The sequence below is a fragment of the Pinus tabuliformis genome, chromosome 1_2, assembly GCF_031772625.1.
Source record: "Pinus tabuliformis cultivar Carrire ecotype Pingquan chromosome 1_2, CPIR1, whole genome shotgun sequence".
In the NCBI taxonomy this organism is placed as follows: Eukaryota; Viridiplantae; Streptophyta; class Pinopsida; order Pinales; family Pinaceae; genus Pinus; species Pinus tabuliformis.
Window position 1 is genome coordinate 644,517,508 of NC_142298.1, and position 25,161 is coordinate 644,542,668.

Here is a 25,161-nt window from a genome sequence, read left to right on the forward strand (position 1 = left end):
TTTGATATAAATATCATCCCATGCTGACAAGCAGAAATGGAATTATAAATTTCTTCTTCTTATGGACAAAATTGTCAAGGTTGGCCTCAGTCAAATGTAGGCTCATGAAGCCCAATAGATGGGTCTCCTCACCCTCAATGAATTGTATAAATAGGAGTGGCCCTTCCCTCATTTTGACATTCATTCATCACACATCACATCATTTATCTCTTCTCTTATTTGGTTCGTACAACTATTGGAGGCAACTTCTCTTCTTTGCACATGTGGCACGAGGCCGAATTTTTCTAGGGCAAAACAGGTCGAAGTTTTAGAGCGTTGACTTGCATTGGCCAAGGGGGATTTGATCAGCATTGACCTCGATTTTTGGGCCAGAATTCTGATTTTTCTAGGCCGTACTTATTGGCACAAAAATCAAGGAGTTTGGGATAGGTTGACCAGTGTTGACTTCAGATTTGACTACAGAAAGTTACAACAATGTTTCTGTCTCCTTTGAATGGGTTTGACAATTATTTTGGGTTGATTTTGACTCTCGTGGAAGATTGAATTGGACTGTTGTTTGGAGGACATTTTGGGACAACTTTGACCTTCGTTGACTTTTTTATTAGGGATGCATTGATTGCTAATTTGGCATATCTGTTTTGGGCTTGTACTTATGATATTTGTATTCTCTCTCTCTGCTGAACTATTGAAGAATAATAAGAAGATTTTCTCAAAGGGTTTCCCCACATTGGGGTTTGTCCCTGGCATTCACCACATCTTGTGTCCTCTTGTCTTGGCTTGTTTTCTGCATATGATTTTATGTTCTATCTGCATTTACTGTCAATGTTTAGAAGTTAATGTGATTGGTATTGGATATAATTGGAAATTGTCATTGGGCTGCTAAAGGAACATTGAAGTAAATTGTTCTTGAGCATAGAACATACCATTTTTATAAAAAATTAACATGGTATCAGAGGTGAGGTGAAGACAAAGCCCAAGCAAGAGTGAAGCAAAGCAATCACTAAGAGAAGTTGTTGGACAAGGACTTGGAACTAGTCCCAATGACGACTACATCTTTCTTCAAATCTGAGGACAAGCTTAAGGACAAGTCTAACTATCATGCATGGAATATGACTTTGGATTTGACTTTGGAAGAGAATGATGCCATGGGCTATGTCAAAGGAAGAATAACAGAGCCTCCTTCAAATGCATCCATTGCTGCACAAACCAAGTACAAGAAAGGTGAGGTAAAAGCTAAGAACATTATTGTTGATTCCATTCATAAACCTTTGGTTGCATATATTTATGATTTGGAAACATCTAAGGAGATGTATGAAAAGCTGGCTGGGATGTTCAAAGTGAAAAATGAAAAACAAATTCTCTTTCTCAAGAACAAGCTGAAAGATATGAAGATGGATAGAGGAGAATCCATCCAATCCTACTTCATGAGGATTACTGACATCAAGAATGATCTCCTACCCATTGGTGAAGTCACTGGTGACTGGGAACTCTCTCTTATTGCACTTGGGGGCCTTACAAGAGATTGGGATGTGTTCAAAACTACCATTCTCAATAATGGCAGGATTCCAGGATTTGATGAACTATTGGCTAGATGCACTCAATAAGAAATAAGGATGATGGAAAGAGACAAGCCCTCAAATGGAAAAAATCCTACTGCATTCTCTACTCATTCTAAGAGAATGAACAATGCTGGTCCAAGGAATCAAGGACAAAGGTTCAAGACGGGATTCAAAGAAGGAAGAAAAGGAAGGTGCTTCAATTGTAACAGGTTTGGCCACTTCACTAGAGAGTGTCCTCACAAGAAGGATACTCCAAGAGATGATGATAGCAATAACAACAACAACTTCAAGGGAAAAGGCAATCAAAGGAACAACAAGTTCAATAACAACGGAAAGAGGAATGCTCTTATTGCTCGAAATGGAGGTGGTCATCCTCCCAAGAAGTCAAGAAACTTTAGGTACGATGAAGTTAATGTTGTAAAACAAAATAATTTTAGCTTATTTCTGCCCTCTCCACCGCCTCTCCTTCGGATACATTGGACCATTGGTTAATTGATAGTGGTGCTTCAAGGCACTTCACTGGGTACAAAGAATCTCTCTCTAACTGGTTGAAAAGAAGAAATATATGGAAATTATACTTGGGGATAATGCCACTTATCCCGTGAAAGGAATTGGGACCATTACTCTTCACTTAAATCAATGTCAAACCCTTCACCTACAAGAAGTTCTATATGTACCTGACTTGAAAAAGAACTTGGTCTCTATTTTTGCTTTGGAAGACAAAGGTTTTAAGGTGTCATTTGTTGATGGGAAGGTTTGTCTTCGGCAAAGGAGTCCAAGAGATGCATTCACTCTAGGATTCAGTGTTGAAGGTATTTATTAGGTTGGAAGAAGTATGTTGGGAGCAATGATTTGTGACACCTCTCTTCAATTCGAATTATGGCACCAAATATTTGCTCACCTTCATTTCAAAGCCTGTAAGGAAGATGGTCACAGGGATGCTCGAATTCAACTTGAATCATGAAGGTGTTTGTTAGGGATGTGAAGCTGGAAAAGATACAAGGGGACCATTCTCCTCAAGTGAGACTCAAACCACTGATAGTCTTCAATTGGTCCATTATGATATATCAAGTATGTTTCTCATGACATCTTTGGGTGGATATTTGTATTATGCTATTTTTGTGGATGACTTCTCTTGCAATACATGGATCTATTTCTTAAAGAAGAAGAATGAAGTATTCAAAGGGTTCCTCTCCTTCAAAGCCTTGGTCGATAATCAAACAAGGAAGAAGATCAAAATTCTAAGGACCGATAATGGGATCGAATATGAGTCTAATGAATTCAAAGACTATTGTAGAGAAGCTGGCATTAAGAGGGAGACTACAACCAATTATACCCCTGAACAAAATGGTGTTTCTGAAAGGAAGAATCTCACTATCATAGAAGCCACCCGGGCTATGCTTCATGATCAAGGACTTCCGAAGTTCTTATGGGGAGAAGCTGCCAACACCATTGTGTATGTCCAAACCAACGCCCACATCAAGCTTTGGAATTCAAGACACCTGAAGAAGTATTCACTGGTAAGAAACCTAATGTTTCTCACTTTAGAATTTTTGGTTGTCCTGTATACTTTCATGTGCTGAAAGAGAAAAGAAACAAACTAGATGCATCTAGGAAGAAAGGAACATTTGTGGCCTATAGTGAAACTTCGAAGGCATATAGAATCTATGTGCCTGGTCAAAGGGAAGTGGAATTAAGTCATGATGTCACTTTCGATGAATATTTTTCTCTTAGAAAGATTCAAGATATTCCTACTCCACGGAAGGACAATGATGATGCTGATGCAAAAAAGCAAGATGAACCTCTATCCTATGAACCAATGGTTGATTTTGAAGGTCCGATGGATCCCATTGATCCACCTCCTAGTGAGCCCTCTACTACAAGGAAGAGGCCTTTATGGCTCAAAGATACTCTTGAAGATGCTGAGAAACACATTGCACCAAGGGGGACATTTCGTGAAAGCAAGAAGCCGAATAGGTACCAAGGGTACTTAGCTGCCATGAGTACCATTCTACAATCTGAGCCTTGTACATTCGAAGAAGTCGTGAAGAAACAAGTTTGGAAGGATGTGATGAACAAAGAATATGAGTCGATAATAAAGAATGACATTTGGGATGTGGTTCCTAGACCGAAGGATAACTCTGTAGTCACTTTGAAATGTCTCTACAAGATCAAACATGGAGCTGATGGGAGTGCTGAGAAATTCAAGGCCATATTTGTAGCTCGAGGCTTCTCTAAAAAAGGAGTAGACTACGACGAGATATTTTCATCAGTTTCCCGATCATAGCCCTTGCTACCTCGCAAGGATGGAACCTTCATTAGATGGATGTCAAAACTGCCTTCTTGCATGGTTCGCTTAAGGAGGAAGTATATGTGGGACAACCCGAGGGGTTTGAGGTTCAAGATCGTGAGACACATGTATGTAGGTTGAAGAAAGCCCTTTATGGGTTGACGCAAGCCCCTACGGTTTGGAATGAGAGGATCAATAACTATCTTATGAAGCTGGGATTTACAACGAGCGATGCTGACCCGAACCCATATTTCAAGGTTGAAAAGGTCACACCTTTCATTCTGGTGCTTTATGTGGATGATCTCTTTCTGACAGGTGATGAACCTCTCATTCATCAATGCAAGAGGGAGTTGGTTTCTGAGTTCGAGATGGACCTAAGACCGATACATTATTTCCTAGGGTTGGAGGTCTGGAAAAAGATAGTTGAGATTTTCCTTTCTCAAGTAAAATATATTATGAAGCTACTTGAGAGATGTGGGATGGTGGACTACAAGTCTATGACTACTCCGATGGAACTCAACTTCATGAAGCTATGTGGAAGTGTTGCTCGGCACGGATTGGCGAACCCTACCGAGTATCGTCAACTTGTGGGAGCACTGATGTTTTTGGTCAACTCCTGTCCTGACATATGCTTTGGTGTGAACACGTTGAGTCAATATATGGTCAAGCCTCATCACATTCATTGGATTGCTGCCAAGAATCTCTTGAGATATCTCTAAGGCACAATCCACTATGGATTGAGATACACTGTTGGGGATTTGAGACTACATGGATATATAGACACTGATTGGGCTGGCAGTGTGGTGGATCGTAAGAGCATGCCTGGGTGTTGCTTGTCTTTGGGGTCTTCTTCTATATCTTGGATGAGAAGGAAGCAGAAATCAGTTGCACTAAGCATCGCTGAGGCTGAATATATTGTTGTGAGTATGGCCTGTTGTGAAGTAGTTTGGTTGAGGAAGATCTTCAGTGATCTATTTGAGCACGTGCTAGATACCACTATGATATTCTGCGACAACCAGAGTGGGATTCGTCTATCAGAGAATCCTCTATTCCACGACCACTCCAAGCACATTGATATCAGGTACCACTTTATCCGGGATATGGTACAATGGGGAGCAGTTAGGCTCCAACACATCAGGACAGATGAGCAGGTTGCTGACATTCTCATGAAACCTCCCAGGAAGGTCAAATTCATAACCTTCCGAGAGAGAATTGGAGTCATAGAACTATCCTCTTATGAGGCTCCCATATGAGTTGGACATAGAGCTCTAGGAGCTCTTGGGGGCATGGGGTACTTCTTGGAGCTAGATATGAGTGACCATAGGGTGAGTGGTTCACCTTCCTCTAGTGGTCCGCTGGATACAAGGTGAGTGGTTCACCTTCCCCTGTGATACACCATTATTGTTGACATGTGTGTAGGGTTAGTGGTTCACATTCCCCTACCCGAACGCATGCATGTAGGGTGAGTGGTTCACCTTCCCCTACAATTGACATATGCATAGGATGAGTGGTTCACCTTCTCCTATGGCATATGAGCAGGATTAGTGGTTCACCTTCTCCTGCTGATGCCTCGACACACATCCTACCCATAGAGTTCGAGACTCATGGAAAGTACCTCTCATCTGGCCAATGAGTTAGGAAAATCTAGTTAGGGACCATAGCACTACTGATGGACACATTGTGTACTGTCGTACTCCCTATGAATAGGATGCATGGTTTTTAACAACTTGATTTGGGATAAAGGACTGACTTTAGTTATTGTAGAGTGGTATGATACACTCTCGATCACTTCTTCATTATTACTTCATGGTTCAATAGAGCAGAGTAGTGATGGCATGATGGTTTAAGATGACAGGTTGACATGATGATGGATTGGTAGGTGGAATTATCCCTTCTAATTTTGGGTAGCATCGGATGTGCTCTAGCTCCGAAATTTTGTGGAGGGGCTAGAATACATGAGATCTCCAAAACACAGAAATCATTTGGAGAAATTCCACCCAGATTTTGAGTTATTAAAATAATTAATAGTTTCAATGGGGTTCCTAAGTCTAAACTTAGGAAAATAAAAATATTAATCTGTATTAATCAAAATATGGGTGAGAAGCTTCTAAGAGACGAGGATCAAGTCTGTTTTAATCTTAGCCATTGATTAGGGACTTAATCTTGGCCGTTGATTCATCAACATGAAAAGTATAAGAGGAGGCTTAAGGGTCAATTGGAGATACACCATATTGATTAGTCAGTTCAATTTTTCTGGGGCGTGGTTTGCTGAGAAATTCGAACAAGTGATCTAAGTTGCAATAGAGGGGCAGGGATAGTTGGGGTGGAGGATCTTCTTCGGAACCTCGAATACTCAATAGAGAGAGGCAGAGACACACTAGAGGAGGCAACATAGACCAAGGAGGACTAACGTTGGGCCAGGAGGGCCCATGCAGTGCTTGATGCAGAGGATTAGTGACCTCTTGCAGAAGTTCAAAATCAACCTAGGAGCGGCAGGATCAACTGAGAAGGCTGACATCAGAGCTCCAGGAGGCAGTGAGGCCTGCGCAGAGCTAACGCAGAGTCTTAGAGTGCTCCATGCAGGCCCACGTAGCTACTGCGAAAGGGCATTGCAGTTGTAGTCGGGGATAGTCAGTTCAATTACCGGATCAGAGGGATTTTGTCAGGTAAAGTGAGGTAATCTCACTTAGGTTTTTTCCAGTATAGTATATCTCTGTAACTGGATTGCCAAGAGGGAATTGAGAGTTGTATTCAGAACTACTACTTAATAATAGAAAATCCTTAGAGCTATTGCACCGATTTTCCCTCATTGGGTTTTTCCGAGGATGTGTTGTCCAAAAATAACGACATCCCTTGTGTGTTTGTCTCATATATTGTTTCAGTTTATAGTTGTATGTTAGTGTAGTCTGTAGTACTATTTTTCATTACTGTTTATGAAGCATAAAAGCTAATAGCTTGTAGACTTGAATGTAAAAATACATAAGAGGAATTTGAAATAATAATTTATTATATATATAAAAAGTATAAGTGATATGAATGTTACAATGAGGCCCTGCTTTTATACCTTAGTATGTGACCTTTCATGATTAGGCATGTCTTTTAGACATGCCTTTTCACTTAACTTAATGACTATTTAACATAATCAATTTTTAATTATTTAATATTTACATTTATTTTATTTATTTACTTGTTATGAATTATATTCATAACATAGCCCCTTCCTTCGGAAGCTTTGTCCTCAAAGCTTTAATACTGTGGATTTTCTTCATTTTAGTGTTTGCCGTCTCGATGTCTATAATCTGACCATCCCCTTGTCTTATAGCTCATTGGTAATATTTCCTTGGAATTTTTTTAATAACTCTATTTCTATTTTTTAAATATAACTCTAGTATTTTTTTTCAATTTTTTTTTAACACTAACTTTTTTTTACAATAATATATATATTTTTAATAATAATTATATATATGATAATTATTTTTCTCCTTGTAAATCAAAATTATCCTATCTTTATGAAATTCCAATTTATTTATTTTATATAAATATCCCTCCTCCCTATTAGATTATCGAACTCACTTAACTCCACCTTTTAAGAAAAAACTTCACCTTATATGTGATATTACCTTTTATATCTTGGCCCTTTTGTATATGTATATATATTATTTTGAGCCTTAATAATATTTTATTAAACATTTCAATTAATGCCATTTTTTCTTAAAAAAGCTACTTCTCAAAATGTCATGATTGTTGGTTCTCCTTGTTCAATTACTTCTCAAATGTCACGGCTATTGGTTCTCCTTGTTCAATCATATGTCTAGTTCCACTCTAGTTGGGAAACTAAGGGTCACAAATACAAATTTACAATTTGTTGTGTTGGTCAACTACTAAGATAATATTGCCACTCTATTGAAATTGGATTACAAAACGCTGAAATTGACGTATGATGGTGTTTTGGAACAATTAGTATATTTATTGCATTACTCAAATATAGAAAATTTATTGCATTAATCGATCATTATCACCATAGAAAATTTAGAGAAGCTACCGAAATAGGAAAACACCCCAATAACCTCAACCGTGATGACGGTTGGACTATAAGTGATAATTGGATTCCTACACTAACTGGGGATTCCACTGTCTCCTAGGTACTCTAAGCCCCTTCATCTCTTGATGGTAGACCTAGCCCTAAAATCATTAAATTAATATGTCAATAAGTTCATTTTAACCCAAAATTAACCTAATCAAGAACTAAATAAAAATCGGATAACTTTCAATTAGTAATAAATAGAAAACCTAATTGGTTAGATTATAAAAATTAGAAGTTTTAATTATCTTGTAACAATGAAAACATTAATGTTAATACAAAATAAGTTTAACATTAATAATTCAACGAACTAATCAATACTAAAACTTTTGGTTAATAGATTTATAACATTATAGTATGTAAAACATTATAATATTATAGATCATCATAATAATATTAATTCATCTCAAAATATTAATTTAAAAATAAAAATAATAATAAACATTCAATTAAGTAATATATAGAATACCTAATTGGTTATATTATAAAATTGGTTGTTTTAACCATCTTGTAATAATGAAAACATTAATGTTTTTTTTTTTCTCTGTAAGACTAGGCTATTTATATTACAAAAAATCAAAAGTTACAGCAAAATTACACCAGGGCCGTGGCCCTGCATCTCCAGAGAGATTTTTCCCCATGATAGACCTTTCAGGGCAGCTTCATTACAAAATTGGGACATCTGAATCGACATAGCCAACATTTGATTCGACACAATAAACATGTAGACCGCCACAATGGACATAAGAACCGACACGATGGACAGATAAACCGACACGATGGACACATAGACTGACACGGTGGACATATAATCCGGCATGGATGACACATAGACAAACCGACAGAGAGAGCAGTAAATCGACAAAGAGCATGAAAGACAAACAGAGAGTGGCTTTCCTGGCAGCGGAAGACAGAGTGACGGAAGTGCTAGTCCTCATCGGTTGTGTGAGGCTCATCCTTCGCCGGTCCTTTGAGTTTCTGTGAGTCCTCCATGTCCGAGCGCAGCGACCTCTGAACCGGCTCACTGGGGCCAGCATCCGCAGCTTGAGTGGCTTGGGGAGAGTTTGCTTTGGTTGGCCGCCGCATATCCACCGTGGGAACTTGCATGTCAACCACTGGCACATTCAGGTTGTCCAGAGGCCTTCTGAGATTGCTGCAATGTTCCACCATGACTGAGACAATGAGAGTGTTGTTTTCCAGAGTGCAGGGGATCCGGTAGCGAACAGCCGGATGCTCCAAATGACCACAGTCCGGAATTTCTTCCCACCCACGCACATTGCCGTGTCCGTCAAGTCTGTTCGAGCCTCTGTTATGCTCAGAAGTGATTCCCACCGAGGAGGAAGGCGAATTGACTGGTCGCTGAGTAGCAGAGCGGCCCCTGGAACCGCCCCGGCGACTGCTCATCCTGGGCCTCTCTCTTTGCATTTTCGAGTTACCCTTCGGACAAGAATTCCTCTGAGTGATTTTGCACTGAGCCAGAGAATGTTCCGTCTCTGCCAACTTCTGCTCGGATCGCTTGCAGGAATGAAGCCAGGCGACATGGGGAGCGAAAATATTGAGCGCCATTTGCCTCGATCGCGGTTGCACATTGAATGCCGTCTGAACCAGCAATAAAACCCAAATTACTGTGCCTCCCATCGCATTTAAGTCACCTGCGTTCTGGTATGTCGTGGCTCGTCCGGGCTTACACCTGCCCACGTGACGAGCCACACCTGACACCTGCCCTTCACGCCGCATAGTCACCCGCATCCGGGAATGAAAACATTAATGTTAAAACAAAATAAATTTAACATTAATAATTCAACAATTTTTGAAAAAAAAAAAAAAAAAAAAAAAAATTAAAAAAAAAAAAAAAAAAAATTTATGTAAGTTACCTAATCTAGTATTAAATAATAAACTAATAATCAACATAAAAATATAAACATACAAATATCAAATAAACCAATAATCATCGATAAAAATATAAACATTTAATAATAACATTTAATCAATTAAACTAAATTTATTTCTGGACATTATCAAACATGTCGGCTCCATTCATCATCATCCCATCCCTCTACTATATTTATGACCCCATTATAATTTGAATTTTTCACACATCTGATCCTTCTGATCCTGATGATGGACCACAGAGGTTGGTTCGAAACTTCGATACAATAAAATCACGAATGCGATGAATCAGAAAGACAACACCACACAAAATGAAGATCATAGAAGCCTCAAATCTACAATTTTCAACCTATACAGAAGGGAGAAATCACATGATGTTCGTGCATTGGAACGATCAAGGGTACAAATTGCAATGAAGAAGTCAGACCTCACCTTTCTCAAACACTGCAGAGACGCCTCCATTATTCCTCCATTTGCCTGCATCAAACACAACCTCAAAAACCACAGAAACAATCACATCTTCACCAAGGCCAACCAATCACTCCTCCGCTCAGAGATCAAGAAATTACGCTATGATATGAACCTATTAAACAAGAAAGCTCTTGAATTACACCTTAATCTATCTAACCATATTGAGCCAGCACTGTGGTCCAGAATAGACTCATGCGCAACTCTGAAATCTCTTAAAATTGAAGAACGTAAGAACATCAAACTAACCCTAAAATTTGAAAAATTGGAAAAGAAATCTAGCGTCTCCTGGACAACATCTAACAAACCTCAAACTCTATCCAAAATTAAAACCACACAGATATCTTTTCTCAATTCACTTATTAATTCTAACGCTGGTCCTAAAAAGAACAGTTCAGTTGCTTCATTTGGGACATCCGCGAACTACACAGGTCATAAAATTTCCGAGTTAACTAACATAGGTCCTCATATTGGGCTGGAGCAATTTGAGACATAGATAAATCCAATCGTAATAGATAGTCGGGAACCCGCGAATCATAACACAGGACCCGAATTGACTAACGCAGGTCCTCGTAGGATGGAGCAATCTGAGACATAGATGTCAATGCCAGATATAAGGAACAACGGGATTATAAAAAATAGAGCAGATACACACCACATTTTACCAACAGTGCTAAGCAATGATGTGATGAATAATGGAACTGCGTATGATGAGCTCACCGTGGTAGAAGAAATCGTAATAAAAATAGCTGAAAATGAGCTTACAACAGCAGGTTTTGGAACCAAATTAATTAGCACAGATGGGTTGGAGCAATCCGCAATCATAAAACGACTACCAATGTTGCTGAACAATGCAAGGAATGAAACTGCTGAAAAATGGGATGAGACCACTGACAAGCAGGTTGAGCTTACGGTGACAACAGAAACCGAAAGAAAAACAACAAACGATGAACTTGAAAAAACGAAGTCGGAACCTATGAATGATAATGAAGGTCAAATGACTAACGATAGCCACATAACATTTGCTGGGGGAAAGAAATCTGCGTCATCACATTTGACTGTTATAAAATGCAATGAGACCGATGGTGCCAAGCTCATATCCACTGAAATAGAAATTGAAACAGATGAAACAATGACCTATTCAATTTTTGGCAGTAGGAACAATAATGATCGCACAATGAGGACAAAAGTCAAAACAAGCAGTGAGAGAGTGACATCTGACGCTGGAAAAGTAAGCATCATAAATCTCTCCAATATCCAAATTGACCAAGTCACTTTAAATCTACATGAAAGAGGCTTGAATTTTGCTATTTCCCCTCACACCATCCCCAAAGAAGGCATTTTATGTAACATTGAATATGGGATTAAGGATTTACCTGATAATATCAAAGAAATCATTAGATAGGATTGCTCCATCATCCTAAGAAAAGCTAAACCACCCAGAAGCAATATCTCCAAGCGTGAATACCTTGCTCTCAAAACTCTAAACCAAAACCCCAACATCGTAGTCTTAAAAGCAGACAAAGGTGGTGCCACTATTATAATGAACACAAAAGATTACAATGACAAAATGATAGACCACCTAACCAATAGTGGCTGTTACATTAAATTAAAAAAGAATCCCATAAGGAAGATCTCCAAAAACATTAATAACTTAATAAAAATGAGCAATGAACACAATATCAGGAATCTGATTGAAACCAATCCCTACAACCCTAGGATTTATGGAGCCCCTAAAATTCACAAGGAAGGTATCCCCATTAGACCCATAGTCAATACCATTGGAGGTCCTACTTACCATCTCACGAAACATCTTGCTAAGAAGCTTAAACTGATGGTAGGAAACACTAGCTCCTTCATCAAGGACTCTAATCACTTCATTAATGAGATCAAACACATAAAACTAGACCAAAATGACATCTTGGTGAGCTTTGATGTAAAAGCGCTCTATACCAACATTCCCATAGATGAAGCCATGGAAGTAGTCCACCAAATCATTGATCCTGACACAGCTAAATTAATAGAAATTTGTCTGAAATCCACCTTTTTCAGCTTCAGGGATGATATATACGAACATACTTGTGGTGTGGCCATGGGATCACCTCTATCCCCCATCATTGCCAATTTGTTCATGGAACATTTTGAAGCTAAAGCCATTGAGTCTTCCCCTTTAAAACCTAGGCTCTGGAAAAGATTTGTCGATGACACTTACATCATTTGGCCTCATGGAAAAGAAAACTTGGACAAATTCCTAAAGCACCTTAATAGTCAATCAAATTATATCAAGTTCACAATGGAAGTGGAAGAGAATGGTTGTCTTCCCTTTCTTGACATCCTAATCAAGAGAAACCAAGATGGATCAATATCTCACCAGGTCTATCGCAAGACAACCCACACAAAACACTATGTGCATGCCAACTCTCACCATCATCTTGCTCAAAAATTCGGGGTGCTCAACACTCTAGCTACCAGGGCAGTATGTATTTTGGATCATGATCATTTTGATCAAGAAACGAACCACCTCTTAGATGTTTTTGAAAAGAAATGATATAGTATACACCAAGGAATCAAAGCTTTCAAAAAAGCAGAGAATCCTAAAAAGAAACAACCAATGGATGATTGTGTAGGCAAGGTTCACCTTCCCTACATTCTAGGCACCACTGATAAGATTTCACACATCTTAAAAAAGAATAATATAAAAACCACTTTCAAATCCTTGAATACATGTTTGAAATCTGTAAAATATCCTATTAATCCTAAACACCATAAAGGGGTTTATTTAGTTCCATGTTCATGTGGAAAATCCTACATTGGTGAGACTGGTCGTTCTATATTAACTAGGATTCAAGAACATGCCGCGGACATCAAACATAACCGATCCAAAACCTCAGCTTTGGCTGAGCACTCAAGCAAAACCAATCATCACATTTGCATCGAAAACTCCAGTGTTTTGGCCAAAATTGATCATTATCACCATAGAAAATTTAGAGAAGCTATCGAAATAGGAAAACACCCCAATAACCTCAACCGTGATGACGGTTGGAAAATAAGTGATAATTGGATTCCTACACTAACTGGGGATTCTACTGTCTCCTAGGTACTCTAGACCCCTTCATCTCTTGATGGTAGACCTATCCCTAAAATCATTAAATTAATATGTCAATAAGTTCATTTTAACCCAAATTGACCTAATCAAGAACTAAATAAAAACCGGAAACCTTTCAATTAGTAATAAATAGAAAACCTAATTGGTTAGATTATAAAAATTAGAAGTTTTAATTATCTTGTAACAATGAAAACATTAATGTTAATACAAAATAAATTTAACATTAATAATTCAACGAACTAATCAATACTAAAACTTTTGGTTAATAGATTTATAACATTATAGTATGTAAAACATTATAACATTATAGATCATCATAATAATACTAATTAATCTCAACATATTAATTAAAATAATAATAACAACAACAACAATAATAATAATAATAATAATAAACATTCAACTAAGTAATATATAGAATACCTAATTGGTTATATTATAAAATTAGTTGTTTTAACCATATTGTAACAATGAAAACATTAATGTTAAAACAAAATAAATTTAACATTAATAATTCAACAATTTTTGAAAAAAAATAAAAAAATAAAATAAAATTTTATGTAAGTTACCCAATCTAGTATTAAATAATAAACTAATAATCAGCATAAAAATATAATCATACAAATATCAAATAAACCAATAATCATCGATAAAAATATAAACATTTAATAATAACATTTAATCAATTAAACTAAATTCATTTCTGGACATTATCAAACATGTCGGCACCATTCATCATCATTCCATCCCTCTCCTATATTTATTACCCCATTATTATGACTTTTTCACACATCTGATCCTGATGATGAACCATGGAGGTTGGTTCGAAACGTCGATATAATAAAATCATGAATGCGATGAATCTAGAAGACAACACCATACAAATTGAAGATCGCAGAAGCCTCAAATCTCTAATTAATCAAACACTTGGATTTTTTATTATTATTATATGTTATGATTTAGTTGATAACTAGATTCAAAAATTGTGTCCATCCAAATTGACAACCACTCAATTTATTTCCCTAAAGGATTTATTTTCTTTAATAACTCAACAATGAGGATTTGGTTTATACGATAGTTATGTGTTGTCTGTGTATTGCAATGGTGGTTGTGTACGTCAATGTTGGCGGACAGACAAAGTGGCTAGTGCAGTGCGTGGGCTCAGCGATCAGAAGGCAGCTAGGGTTGTGGCTACGGTTGAACTGTTCAATAGAGGTAGTAAACAGGATGGCAAGGACAATCGAATGGCATACGGGGCTGCACAGTGGCTTTTGTGTGATGCAGTGGAAGGCTCGAGTTGTGTTGCCTACCTATATATATATATATATATATATATATATTTATAATTCCTTTTTCTTTTTATTTTTAATTTGTTTATTTTTATTGAACTTTTTTTTTTTTTTTTTTTTTAAGAACTAGTTTTTTATATTTTACACATTTTTTATTTCTTTTAAATTTTCTTCTTTTATTTTTTTCTCTATAATTTATTCCCTTCTATATATATATATATATTCTTCTTCTTTTTTTCCTTTTTTCTTTTATAATTTTTTTTAATATTTAAGTTTTTTTTTTTTTTTTTTTTTTAAATAGCCAAAGGTTAGCGGACAATGTCGAAGGAACAGTGCCCCGAAGAGTTGGACAACATTGTGGAATGGAATGCAGAACAGACAACAAGGAAGGTTGTTGTTGCTGTCACGTGTATTGGAGGATGACGGAAGAGGTTGTTTGAGAATAATTTTGTACTTTAACATTGTTATTGAATGTAGATGTCTGTCAACATGTTTATCATTTGTCAGGTTCAATTCTGATTTAATTTTTCCACGACTCAACTTTTCGTGGCCATTAAATAGCAACAATATCATTGCTTGATAAGTTGATACTATCATTTTTATTTCCATTTTGTTGTCAAAGTTGCCCCTGATATTACATGTTCTGAGAGAATATATCCATGTAAGGTTACGATGTTGATTTTGTGCAGAATAATAAGCTTTGAATACTTGAACACAGTTGGCAATATCTGAAGGTAGATTGGGTTGGGAATATAATTGGAATGTTGGCCAAAATGGAGTGGTCAAGACCTTCACTCTGAATTCTATTCCAAGGTTGATATTTCCACTTTGAAGATATTCCTCAAACATAGATTTCCCCTCCCTTGCTACAACCAAAGGGAGTGCCCCATATCTAAAAAAAACCATTGGCCACCTTACTTCTATACTTTTTAGGGCATTTTGTAAACTCAAAAGGCTGGATGAAGGCACCATTTTCTCGAACCACTGATAAATGGAATTGTTCAGGAGCATGGTCACTGAGATCCTCATTCATGCTTCCATATTTTTGATATCCCTTCTCTGAAATATTCAAATTCTTCTCACAATTAACTATAGCATCATCCTGGATATGCCTATCCATAGCCATCTTCTTTGGAGATATAGGACATTTTGATTTAGATATTTCAAGCCTCCTACTACGTTTTTTTCTCCTTAGGTTCCTTAAGGACTGCTCCTTTACTTTAACTGGATTTTCCAAATTCAGGGAACGATTTTGCTCCCCTAAAACTTTTGAATCCTTTTGAACTTTTCCACTCATATTTATGGGCAGTGACCCCCATAATGCTCGTGTTCTAGCCAAGTCATCTCCAGTTTGAGAGGATACCAACCATTTAAGTAGTTCAATTATTTCATTGTCTGAATCCTTCAATTCAGTACTTTGTTCCATTTGAGACCTTACAACATTCTCATCATTTTGATCATGGTTTTCTTCGTCCTCTTTCCCATAATCCACTTCTTCCTCTTCATCATCATCAATGTCTTCTTCATTATTATGACATTGTTCATCTTCTTGTTTCTCAAGATAGTCTTCTTCCACATTATCTTCATCTGTTGCAAATTCCAAATTAACTTCAGCAGTCTCCACAGTGGGGAGTTCTGAATCGAAAATTTTTTCAGTGACTCCTACTTTAAGTTGACTTCTGGTATCTACATAAACTTCTTCTTCTGCTTCACCTTGTTTCGTTTCTTCACTATCGCTATTCTCTTCCTTATTATCGATTTCTTTTTGACATGCTTTAACTTCTACAAATGATTTTTCTAAACGCCGAAATGCTTCTTGAATTTTACTAAATTGCTCAATGCATTCAGGATGTGAACATAATGACACATTGTGCAGCGAACAATGTTCAAAGACTCGCATCATTATATTGTGCGCCATGGCTCTGATACCACTAAAGCATAAAAACTGATAGCTTGTAGACTTGAATGTAAAAATACACAAGAGGTATTTGAAATAATAATTTATTATATATATAAAAAATGTATAAGTGATATGAATGTTACAATGAGGCCCTGCTTTTATACCTCAGCAGGTGACCTTTCATGATTAGGCATGTCTTTTAGACATGCCTTTTCACTTAACTTAATGACTATTTAACATAATCAATTTTTAATTATTTAATATTTACATTTATTTTATTTATTTATTTGTTATGAATTACATTCATAACAATCTATAAATTAAATAACTTGTTGAATGAAATAACAAGTAGGAGATGCTAAACGAGTAACTGCAATAGGATTTTTGTGTCTAGATTCAGAAATTTTCACATGCTATTAGAGCATTGTAGATCATAGGACACTGAAGCCATCAGCTGAGAGATCCAACAAATCTGTTGTAGAGAGGCAGCTGTCCCGAGTGACACCATTGTTCCAGAGCCAGAGAAGTGACACAGAGGCTCACGTAGTGCCTGCATCAGCATTTTGAGCCTGTAGAGGGTGACGCAGTACCTAAGAGGAGCTCATGTAGTTACTGTATCAACTCTTCGGGCCAGTGCAGAGCCTGAGAGGCTCAAATCAGTTAGTTGTCAGGGCTTGAGGAGCAGTGCAGATTCAATCTCAGGAGCTGGTGGGACGCTGTTGCTGTTGGTATAGAACAGTGTCTGTGGAGACAAAGTTGAGGTGGAGGAAGTCACTGCCTTGACATATTTCTAGCCAAAGAAATCTAGATTTGGGTTGCTAAGCAACAACAAAGGAGGATTGGAGAGGAGTGATTCGACAAATGGCGGGAGGATTTCCATGAAGGAAATAAGGACTCAGAGGGATTCTGGAAAGAACTTGTTCCTTAGAGGATTTATAGCGCCAAAGAAATCCAGATTCAAGTCTTGTTGGGGCAACAGTAAAGAGGGAGAAGAGAACCTATTCTACATTTGTTGAGAAGAGATGGCAGTCAATGGAATGAGGGATCAGGACAGACTGGATGGAGAATCCAACTTTGTCATTTGGAAAGCTAGGATCCTGGTAGTCTTGGACAAGAATCACATCAAGGATTATACCTTGAAAGTGGTGGTTGTACCGGCCGATGTTGATCCTTTGAAGAAATACGAGGAGGCTCAAGCGAAGGCTAAATGCATGATTCTCGACGGGGTCAAAGATCATGTGGTCCCTCACATTGCTGAGAAGGAAACAAGGGAGATGTGGGAGACAGTGACCACCTTGTACCAGGGGACTTTCGTTCAATGGAAGATGCTATTGGAGAATCAACTAAACAGTACCAAATGTAGAAGGGAGAAGAGATCGATCCATTCCTCCTTAGGTTGCAAGGGATTCGAGACCAACTGACTTCCGTGGGGTCTACGCCAGATATTGAGTTCATGGTCAGGACTGCCCTAAATGCATTCACAGAAGACTAGGAGACATTTGTCTAGAGTGTCTTGGACAAAGTTTCTCTCCCCAGTTGGGAGGAGATGTGGGCAGCTCTTCGACAAGAAGAGATCAGGAGGCTGACCAAGGTAGGGAGTGGTGGCAAAGGAGTCAGAGCTAAGAAGGATGAGGAGGATGTAACTCTCACATCATTAGGACAACCAGGGTAGTAGAAGAGGAAAAAGAAAGACATAACCAAAGTCAGATGCTTCAGTTGTGGGGAACTGGGACATTTCGCCACTTAGTGCCCTCGGAAGAAGGGCAAGGAAGAGAAGTCTAACTCAAAGGATGCTTCAACGAAAGATGACAAGGAGGATGATGACGAGGATTGCGCCATGAGTGCTCATGCACCTCTAGAGAAGAGGTGGGGCGATATTGAGTTGTAGTCGGAAGGACTACACATAGGGCAGGATCCTTGAGGTGCCCAAACTCTTGGATCACATACGACTACGAGAGCCCTTAATGACAATAGCAAAATGACGAGAGTAAGTTGGTGTGAGGGACGATGGAGCAACAGTGGCAGAGCTAGAGTACCAGAGTTTGAAGTAGCGTAGTGGAGGTTGCAACAGTGTGGGAGACATAAAGCAGATTGTAGTAGCGCAGTAGCAGCAGAGGGTCAGCATAGATTAGTAGCAGAGGTAGCTTCAACATCTTGACGTATCCAAATTGACTAGTATGTCAATTTTTTGGATGGATTTTCAGTTGCTTACTTCTCAACAACTGAGTTGCAGTGCGGCAATTAGCAGTGGCAGTGTTATGGGCATCATGATGCAGCATTTAGAGAGGGAGCTATAGTACAGAGGCATCAGTGATAGTGGCAGTGTCATGGGCAGCAGTACAAGATGCAACAATGTAGTGGATGAAGGGCAGCAGGTCAAGCATCAACATCACAAAGGACCGATGTCATGGATCAATGTGATGCTTCTATTGGAAGTATTGCTAGAGCATATTCCTTGCTAAGAGGGAGTGTTGATTTTGGGTAGCAACGGATGTGCTCTAGCTCGGAAATTTTGTGGAGGGTCTAGAATACATGAGATCTCCAAAACCTAGAAATCGTTTGGAGAAATTCCACCGGGATTGTGAGTTATCAAAATACTTAATATTTTTAATGGGGTTCCTAAGTCTAAACTTAGGAAAATAGAAATATTAATGGGTATTAATAAAAATATGGGTGAGAAGCTTCTAAGAGATGAGGATCAAGTCTGTTTTAATCTTAGTCATTGTTCAGGGACTTAATCTCGACCATTGATTCATCAATAAGAAAAGTATAAGAGGAGGCTTGAGGGTCAGTTGGAGATACACCATATTGATCAGTCAGTTTGATTTTTCTGGGGCGTGATTTGCTAAGAAAGTCGAACAAGTGTTATGAGTTGCAACAAAGGGGCAACGATAATTGGGGTGGAGGATCTTCTCCAGAACCCTTAAAAATCAATAGAGAGAGGCAAAGACACAGCAGAGGAGGCAACACAAACCAAGGAGGACTGATGCTGGGCCAGGAGGGCCCATGCAGTGCTTGACGCAGTGTCGGCGTAGAGGGTCAGCGACCTCCTGCAGAAGTCCGAAATTAGTCGGGGAGCAGCATGATCAACCGAGAAGGCTGATGTCAGAGCTCCAAGAGGTAGTGAGGCCAGCGCATAGCTAACGCAGCTACTGCGAAGGGGCAACACAGTTGTAGCGGGGGATAGTCAGTTCAGTTGCTAGATCAGAGGGATTTTGCCAAGTGAAATGAGGTAATATCACTTAGGTTTATGCTAGTATAGTTTATCTCTGTAACTAGATTGCCAAGAGGGCATCCAGAGTTGTATTTAAAACCACTACTTAATAATAGAAAACCCTTAGAGCTGCTGCACCGGTTTTCTCACATTCGGTTTTTCCAGGGACGTGTTGTCCAAAAATAATGGTGTCCCTTGTGCGTTTGTCTCATATAAAATTTCAGTTTATGATATGTATGTTAGTGTAGTATGTAGTAGTGTTTTTTAGCACTGTTTATAAATTAAATAACTTGTTGAATGAAATAACAAGTATGAGATGCTAAACTAGTAATTGCAGTAGGATTTTTGTGTCTAGATTCAGAAATTTTCACACTCCCTAGTTGAGAGGGAGTGTTAAAATTGGAAACTAGGGCCAACTTCCACCTTAGGACAACTCATATGATGGTGATGATATTACATTGGATTCCTCTTTCAGAGAGGTACAATTTTTATATAAATATCATCTCATTCTGACAAGCAGAAATGGAATTATGAATTTATTCTTCTTATGGACAAAATTGTCAAGGTTGGCCTCAGTCAAATGTAGGCTCATGAAGCCCAATAGATGGGTCTCGTCACCCTCAACGAATTGTATAAATAGGAGTGACCCTTCCCTCATTTGGACATTCACTCATCACACATCACATCATCTCTCTCTTCTCTTATTTGGTCCGTACAACTATTGGAGGCAACCTCTCTTCTTCACACGTGTGGCAAGAGGACGAGTTTTTTTGGGGAAAAATCGGTTGAAGTTTGAAAGCATTGACCAACATTAACCAAGGGGGATTTGACCAGCATTGACCTCAGTTTTTGGGCCAAAATTTTGATTTTTCTAGGCTGCATTTATTTTCATAGAAATCGAAGAGTTTGTGATAGGTTGACTAGTGTTGACTTCATATTTGACTATAGAAAATTACAACAGTGTTTCGATCTCCTTTGACTGGGTTTGAGAGAATTGTTTTGGGCTGATTTTGAAACTCTTGGAAGATTGAATTGGACAGTTGTTTGGAGGACATTTTTGGACAACTTTGACCTTAGTTGACTTTCTGATTAGGGATGCATTGATTGCTGATTTGGTAGATCTGTTTTGGGATTGTACTTATGATATTTGTACTCTCTCTCTCTCTACTGAACTATTGTAGAATAATATGAAGATTTGTGTTAAGAAATGGCAACAAGAAATTCCAGTTTAATTTGTCCTTGAATTAAACTGAGAATTAAAATCGAATTTTATTCTCATAGCAACTTGTAAATAGTTAATTAAACTTAATTAACTTAATTATCTTAGGAATTTCGAGTTGGAAGTATTTTTGTAGTCATGTATATGCTCTCCCTAAGTTTTAGGGTTGTAGTATGAGTATAAATTGAGTTGGAAATTAGATCACTGAGATAAGTTCAGTTAAATTAGTTCCAAACTGTTTGTGGAACCAATAGAGGACTAACAGTCAGTTGGTGCACTAATGCATCCACTAGTGCTACTCCAGTTAAATGAAGGTTCCCTCATGATAAACTCATGCATGTGAGTTCAGAGAAAGACCCAATTGAGACTAGAGTGCAGGGACAATGTACTACCAGTGGTATTATTTACTAGAGTGTAAATATCATGCATGCATCAGAGATTGATCCTGTGTTTGGATTACGCAGTTTTTGAAGCATGAATTCCATTTAAATACAAGCTATTCATCCTAGGAATAACACAAGAGATTAGGGGCTTGGAGAGCTACAAAATGTGTTAAGTGTTGGCCAAGAGCTAGCTTGTGAGCTAAGAGATTTGAGTGTACTTGTGCGCAATTGTTCTAGTGAGAACAAGCTTTGTATCTTCACTCATATTTAAGATATATGCAATATAGATAGCGAGGTTTTGAGTAGTGGCTTTCCCCAGATACATCTTGTGTTATGTGCCATGGATTTATCGTCTTCTTGTTCATATTGTTTCATCGATCTATTGGCTTTTGCTCGTTGAAAGTAGAAGTAGATTCTTGTCTTGTGCTTTAGTACATTGCATGAGCTTTTGAATCTACAGGATTTTCTACAATTTGATCAAAGGGTTTCCCCACATTGGGGTTTGTGCCTGGCATCCTTCACATCTTGTGTCCTCTTGTATTGGCTTGTTTTATGCATATAATTTTATGTTCTATCTGCATTTACTATCAATGTTTATAAGTTAATGTGATTTCTACTGGATATAATTGGAAATTGTCATTGGGCTGCTAAAGGAAAATTGAAGTAAATTGTGTTTAAGCATGGAACATAGCAATTTTATTAAGTTAACAAGATTTCCTCCTAAGCATACGCCATTAGATGCTTCATCTCTCCCTATCTGTAATATCAACCAACCCAAGCATGCTTCTAAAATACTCAAACTTCTTATTTGAAAGAGACTTCGTTAACACATCAACTACCTGTTCATATGTCGGAATATATTGTAGCTTCACGACCCCATCTTGTAGCAGGATCCTAATGTAGTGGTACTTATTGTTGATATGTTTTGTCCTTACATGAAGTACATGGTCTTTAGACATCTTGATGCTGCTTTGATTATCATAATTTATCATTGTAGGATCTAGATGCTTTCCAAACAAATTTGACAAGAGTTTTCTTAACCAAAAAACTTCCTTTCCTACTTCACATGCAATACCATATTAAGCTTTGACACTACTTAACGCAATGAGATCTTGTTTTCTACTCATCCATGAAATCATTGCAGATCCCAAACTGAAACATCCATTATTAGTGCTTCTTCCATCAGTCTCACTGCCACCCCAATCTCAATCTTTAAAACCAGGTACATCAGAGAACCCACCAACTTACGATAGCTAGTAGGATCAACGAGACTAGAGTCAGAGCTTCTCAACTTCTTGAGATTAGTGATCATGGGAGTAGTCATAGGCTTGGAATCCATCATACTGAATCTATGCAATATCTCAATTATGTATTTACCTTGACCCAAATATATCTCTCTAGGTTTCTGCTAGACTTCCAAACCCAAGTAATAATGCATAAGTCCCAGATCTTTCATTTCGAATTCGGTTGCTAGCATTTTCTTGCATTCTTGTATTCTATGCTCCACACCTGTAATAAAAAAATCATCCACATATAATAGTATAATGATTGGTTCATTGTTCACTACCTTGATGTAGAGGTTTGGATCTATAGAACTTTTGACCAACCCAATTCTTAAGAGATATGCATCCATCCTTGCATACCATGCTCTAGGAGATTACTTCAGGCCATATATAGGGCTTTCTTAAGTATGCAGACATGTGTATCCTTGCTATTTATTTCGAAACCTTCCAATTGTTCAATGTACACTTCTTCATCAATGGTTCCATTTAGAAACATTGTTTTGACATTCATTTGATGGATATTCCATCCCATAGTAGTAGCTAGTGAAACCAAAGATCTTATAGTAGTATACTTGGTAGTAGGAGCAAAGGTTTCTTCAAAGTCTATGCCTTCCTTTTGTGAGAAACACCTTGCAATGAATATCGCTTTGTATTTTTCTATGCTCCCATCAATCGCATGTTTGATTTTGAAAATCTGTTTTGAAGTGAATATTAATTTGTCACTTGGCCTAGGAACGATTTCCCAAACCCCTTTTTTCATGGTGGATTGATATTCTTCTTGCATCACCTTCTTCCATTATTATTGATCAGCAACTTCTTCAAATGTTGTTGGTTCAACTTCTATCAATTTTGTCATATATGCTGCATATCATGAATATATCTTTGGTCTTTTACTTTCTCTAAAGGTTTGTTTAGTAGCTCCATGTCCTTCGACATCTTCAAGTGTAGTTTTTAACCAATTTGGCATTTTCCTTGTTTCAGGAATGATCACAGGTTGAATAGGCTCACTTGGTCCTTCTTCTTATTCTTCTTGGTTTGTAGTTGTCTTATCGTGATTCTCTTCTTCTTCAAATATTGGTATATCTTCGTCATCATAATCGATTGGAATATCCTTGGATATCTTGTAGGCATGATTCTCATCAAACATAACATCCCTGCTCACTTCAATTTGTCTTCCTTCCTTGATGTAGATTCTATATGCTTTTGAAGAATTATTGTAGTTAACGAAGATCCCTTTAATGCTTGTAGAATATAATTTCTTTCACTTATCCTTTGGAACATGGATGTATGAGAGACTCCCAAAGATTAAGAGATGGTACACACATGGCATTGTTCCTTGTTGCTTCCTTAGGGTTCATATTCTCAAGGATTCTATGAGGACTTCTATTTTGTATATATATTGTTGTCATTGTTGCTTCTCCCCATAAAAACTTTGGTAGATCTTGATCAAATATCATAGTTCGTATACATTCTTCAATTGTTTTATTTTTCCTTTCTGCAACTCCATTCTATTTGGGATTGTAAGGAACAATGAGCTCCCTCTTAATACCTGTTTCTTTACAATATGCAATTAGTTCTTTTGGAGTGTATTCCCCACCATTGTCGGATCTCAAATTCTTTATTTTTCTTTTGGTTAAGGTCTCCACTTTAGATCTAAACTCCTTAAACTTTTCAAATACTTTGTCCTTTGTCTTGAGAAGGTAAAGCCATGTTTTTCTAGAATGATCATCAATGAAGGTCACATAGTAAAAATGGCCTCCAAGAGATTTGTTAGACATTGGCCCACACACATAGGAATGAATGAGGTCTAATGTTTCCTTAGACCTTGTATCACAACTTGTAAATGATTTCCTTGTATTATTTCCCAAAGCACATTCCTTACATACTCCTTCACGATCTTCCTTGATGTTGGGGTTACCATATACCATTTGACTAAGAGAGGGTATTATCTTGTAATGAACATGCCCATATCTTCTATGCCATAATTCAATAGGATTGATCTCCATGTGAACTAGGGCTTGAGGAGATGGTGTTATAACTCTATATAACCTTCCTTCACGAACTCCAATAACTTTTTCCTTATCAATGTTTGAATCCTTTCCCCAAACCAAAACTTTACCATCTACAAAGGTAACCCTATCTCCTTTATCTTCTAAACAAGAAATTGAAAGTAAATTCTTTTTCAAACATGGAATATAGAGTATATTGTTGAGGTGTAGCTTTGCTCCATTTTCCAGCTTCAATGATGTAGATCCAAGGCACTTGACTGCATAACTGTTGTTGTCTCTTAGCTCTACTGCATGAGATGATGGTTCCTTTGATAGAGTATGAAGTTTTTCACTTTCTCCCGTCATATGTCTTGATGCTCCACTATCAATGATCCATGCATTGTCATCATCAAGAGTACCTGTAAGTGCAACCAAGAATCCTTTGCTTTTGACTTTCCTAGATAGGTTGTAGATGGTCCTTCTAATCCAAC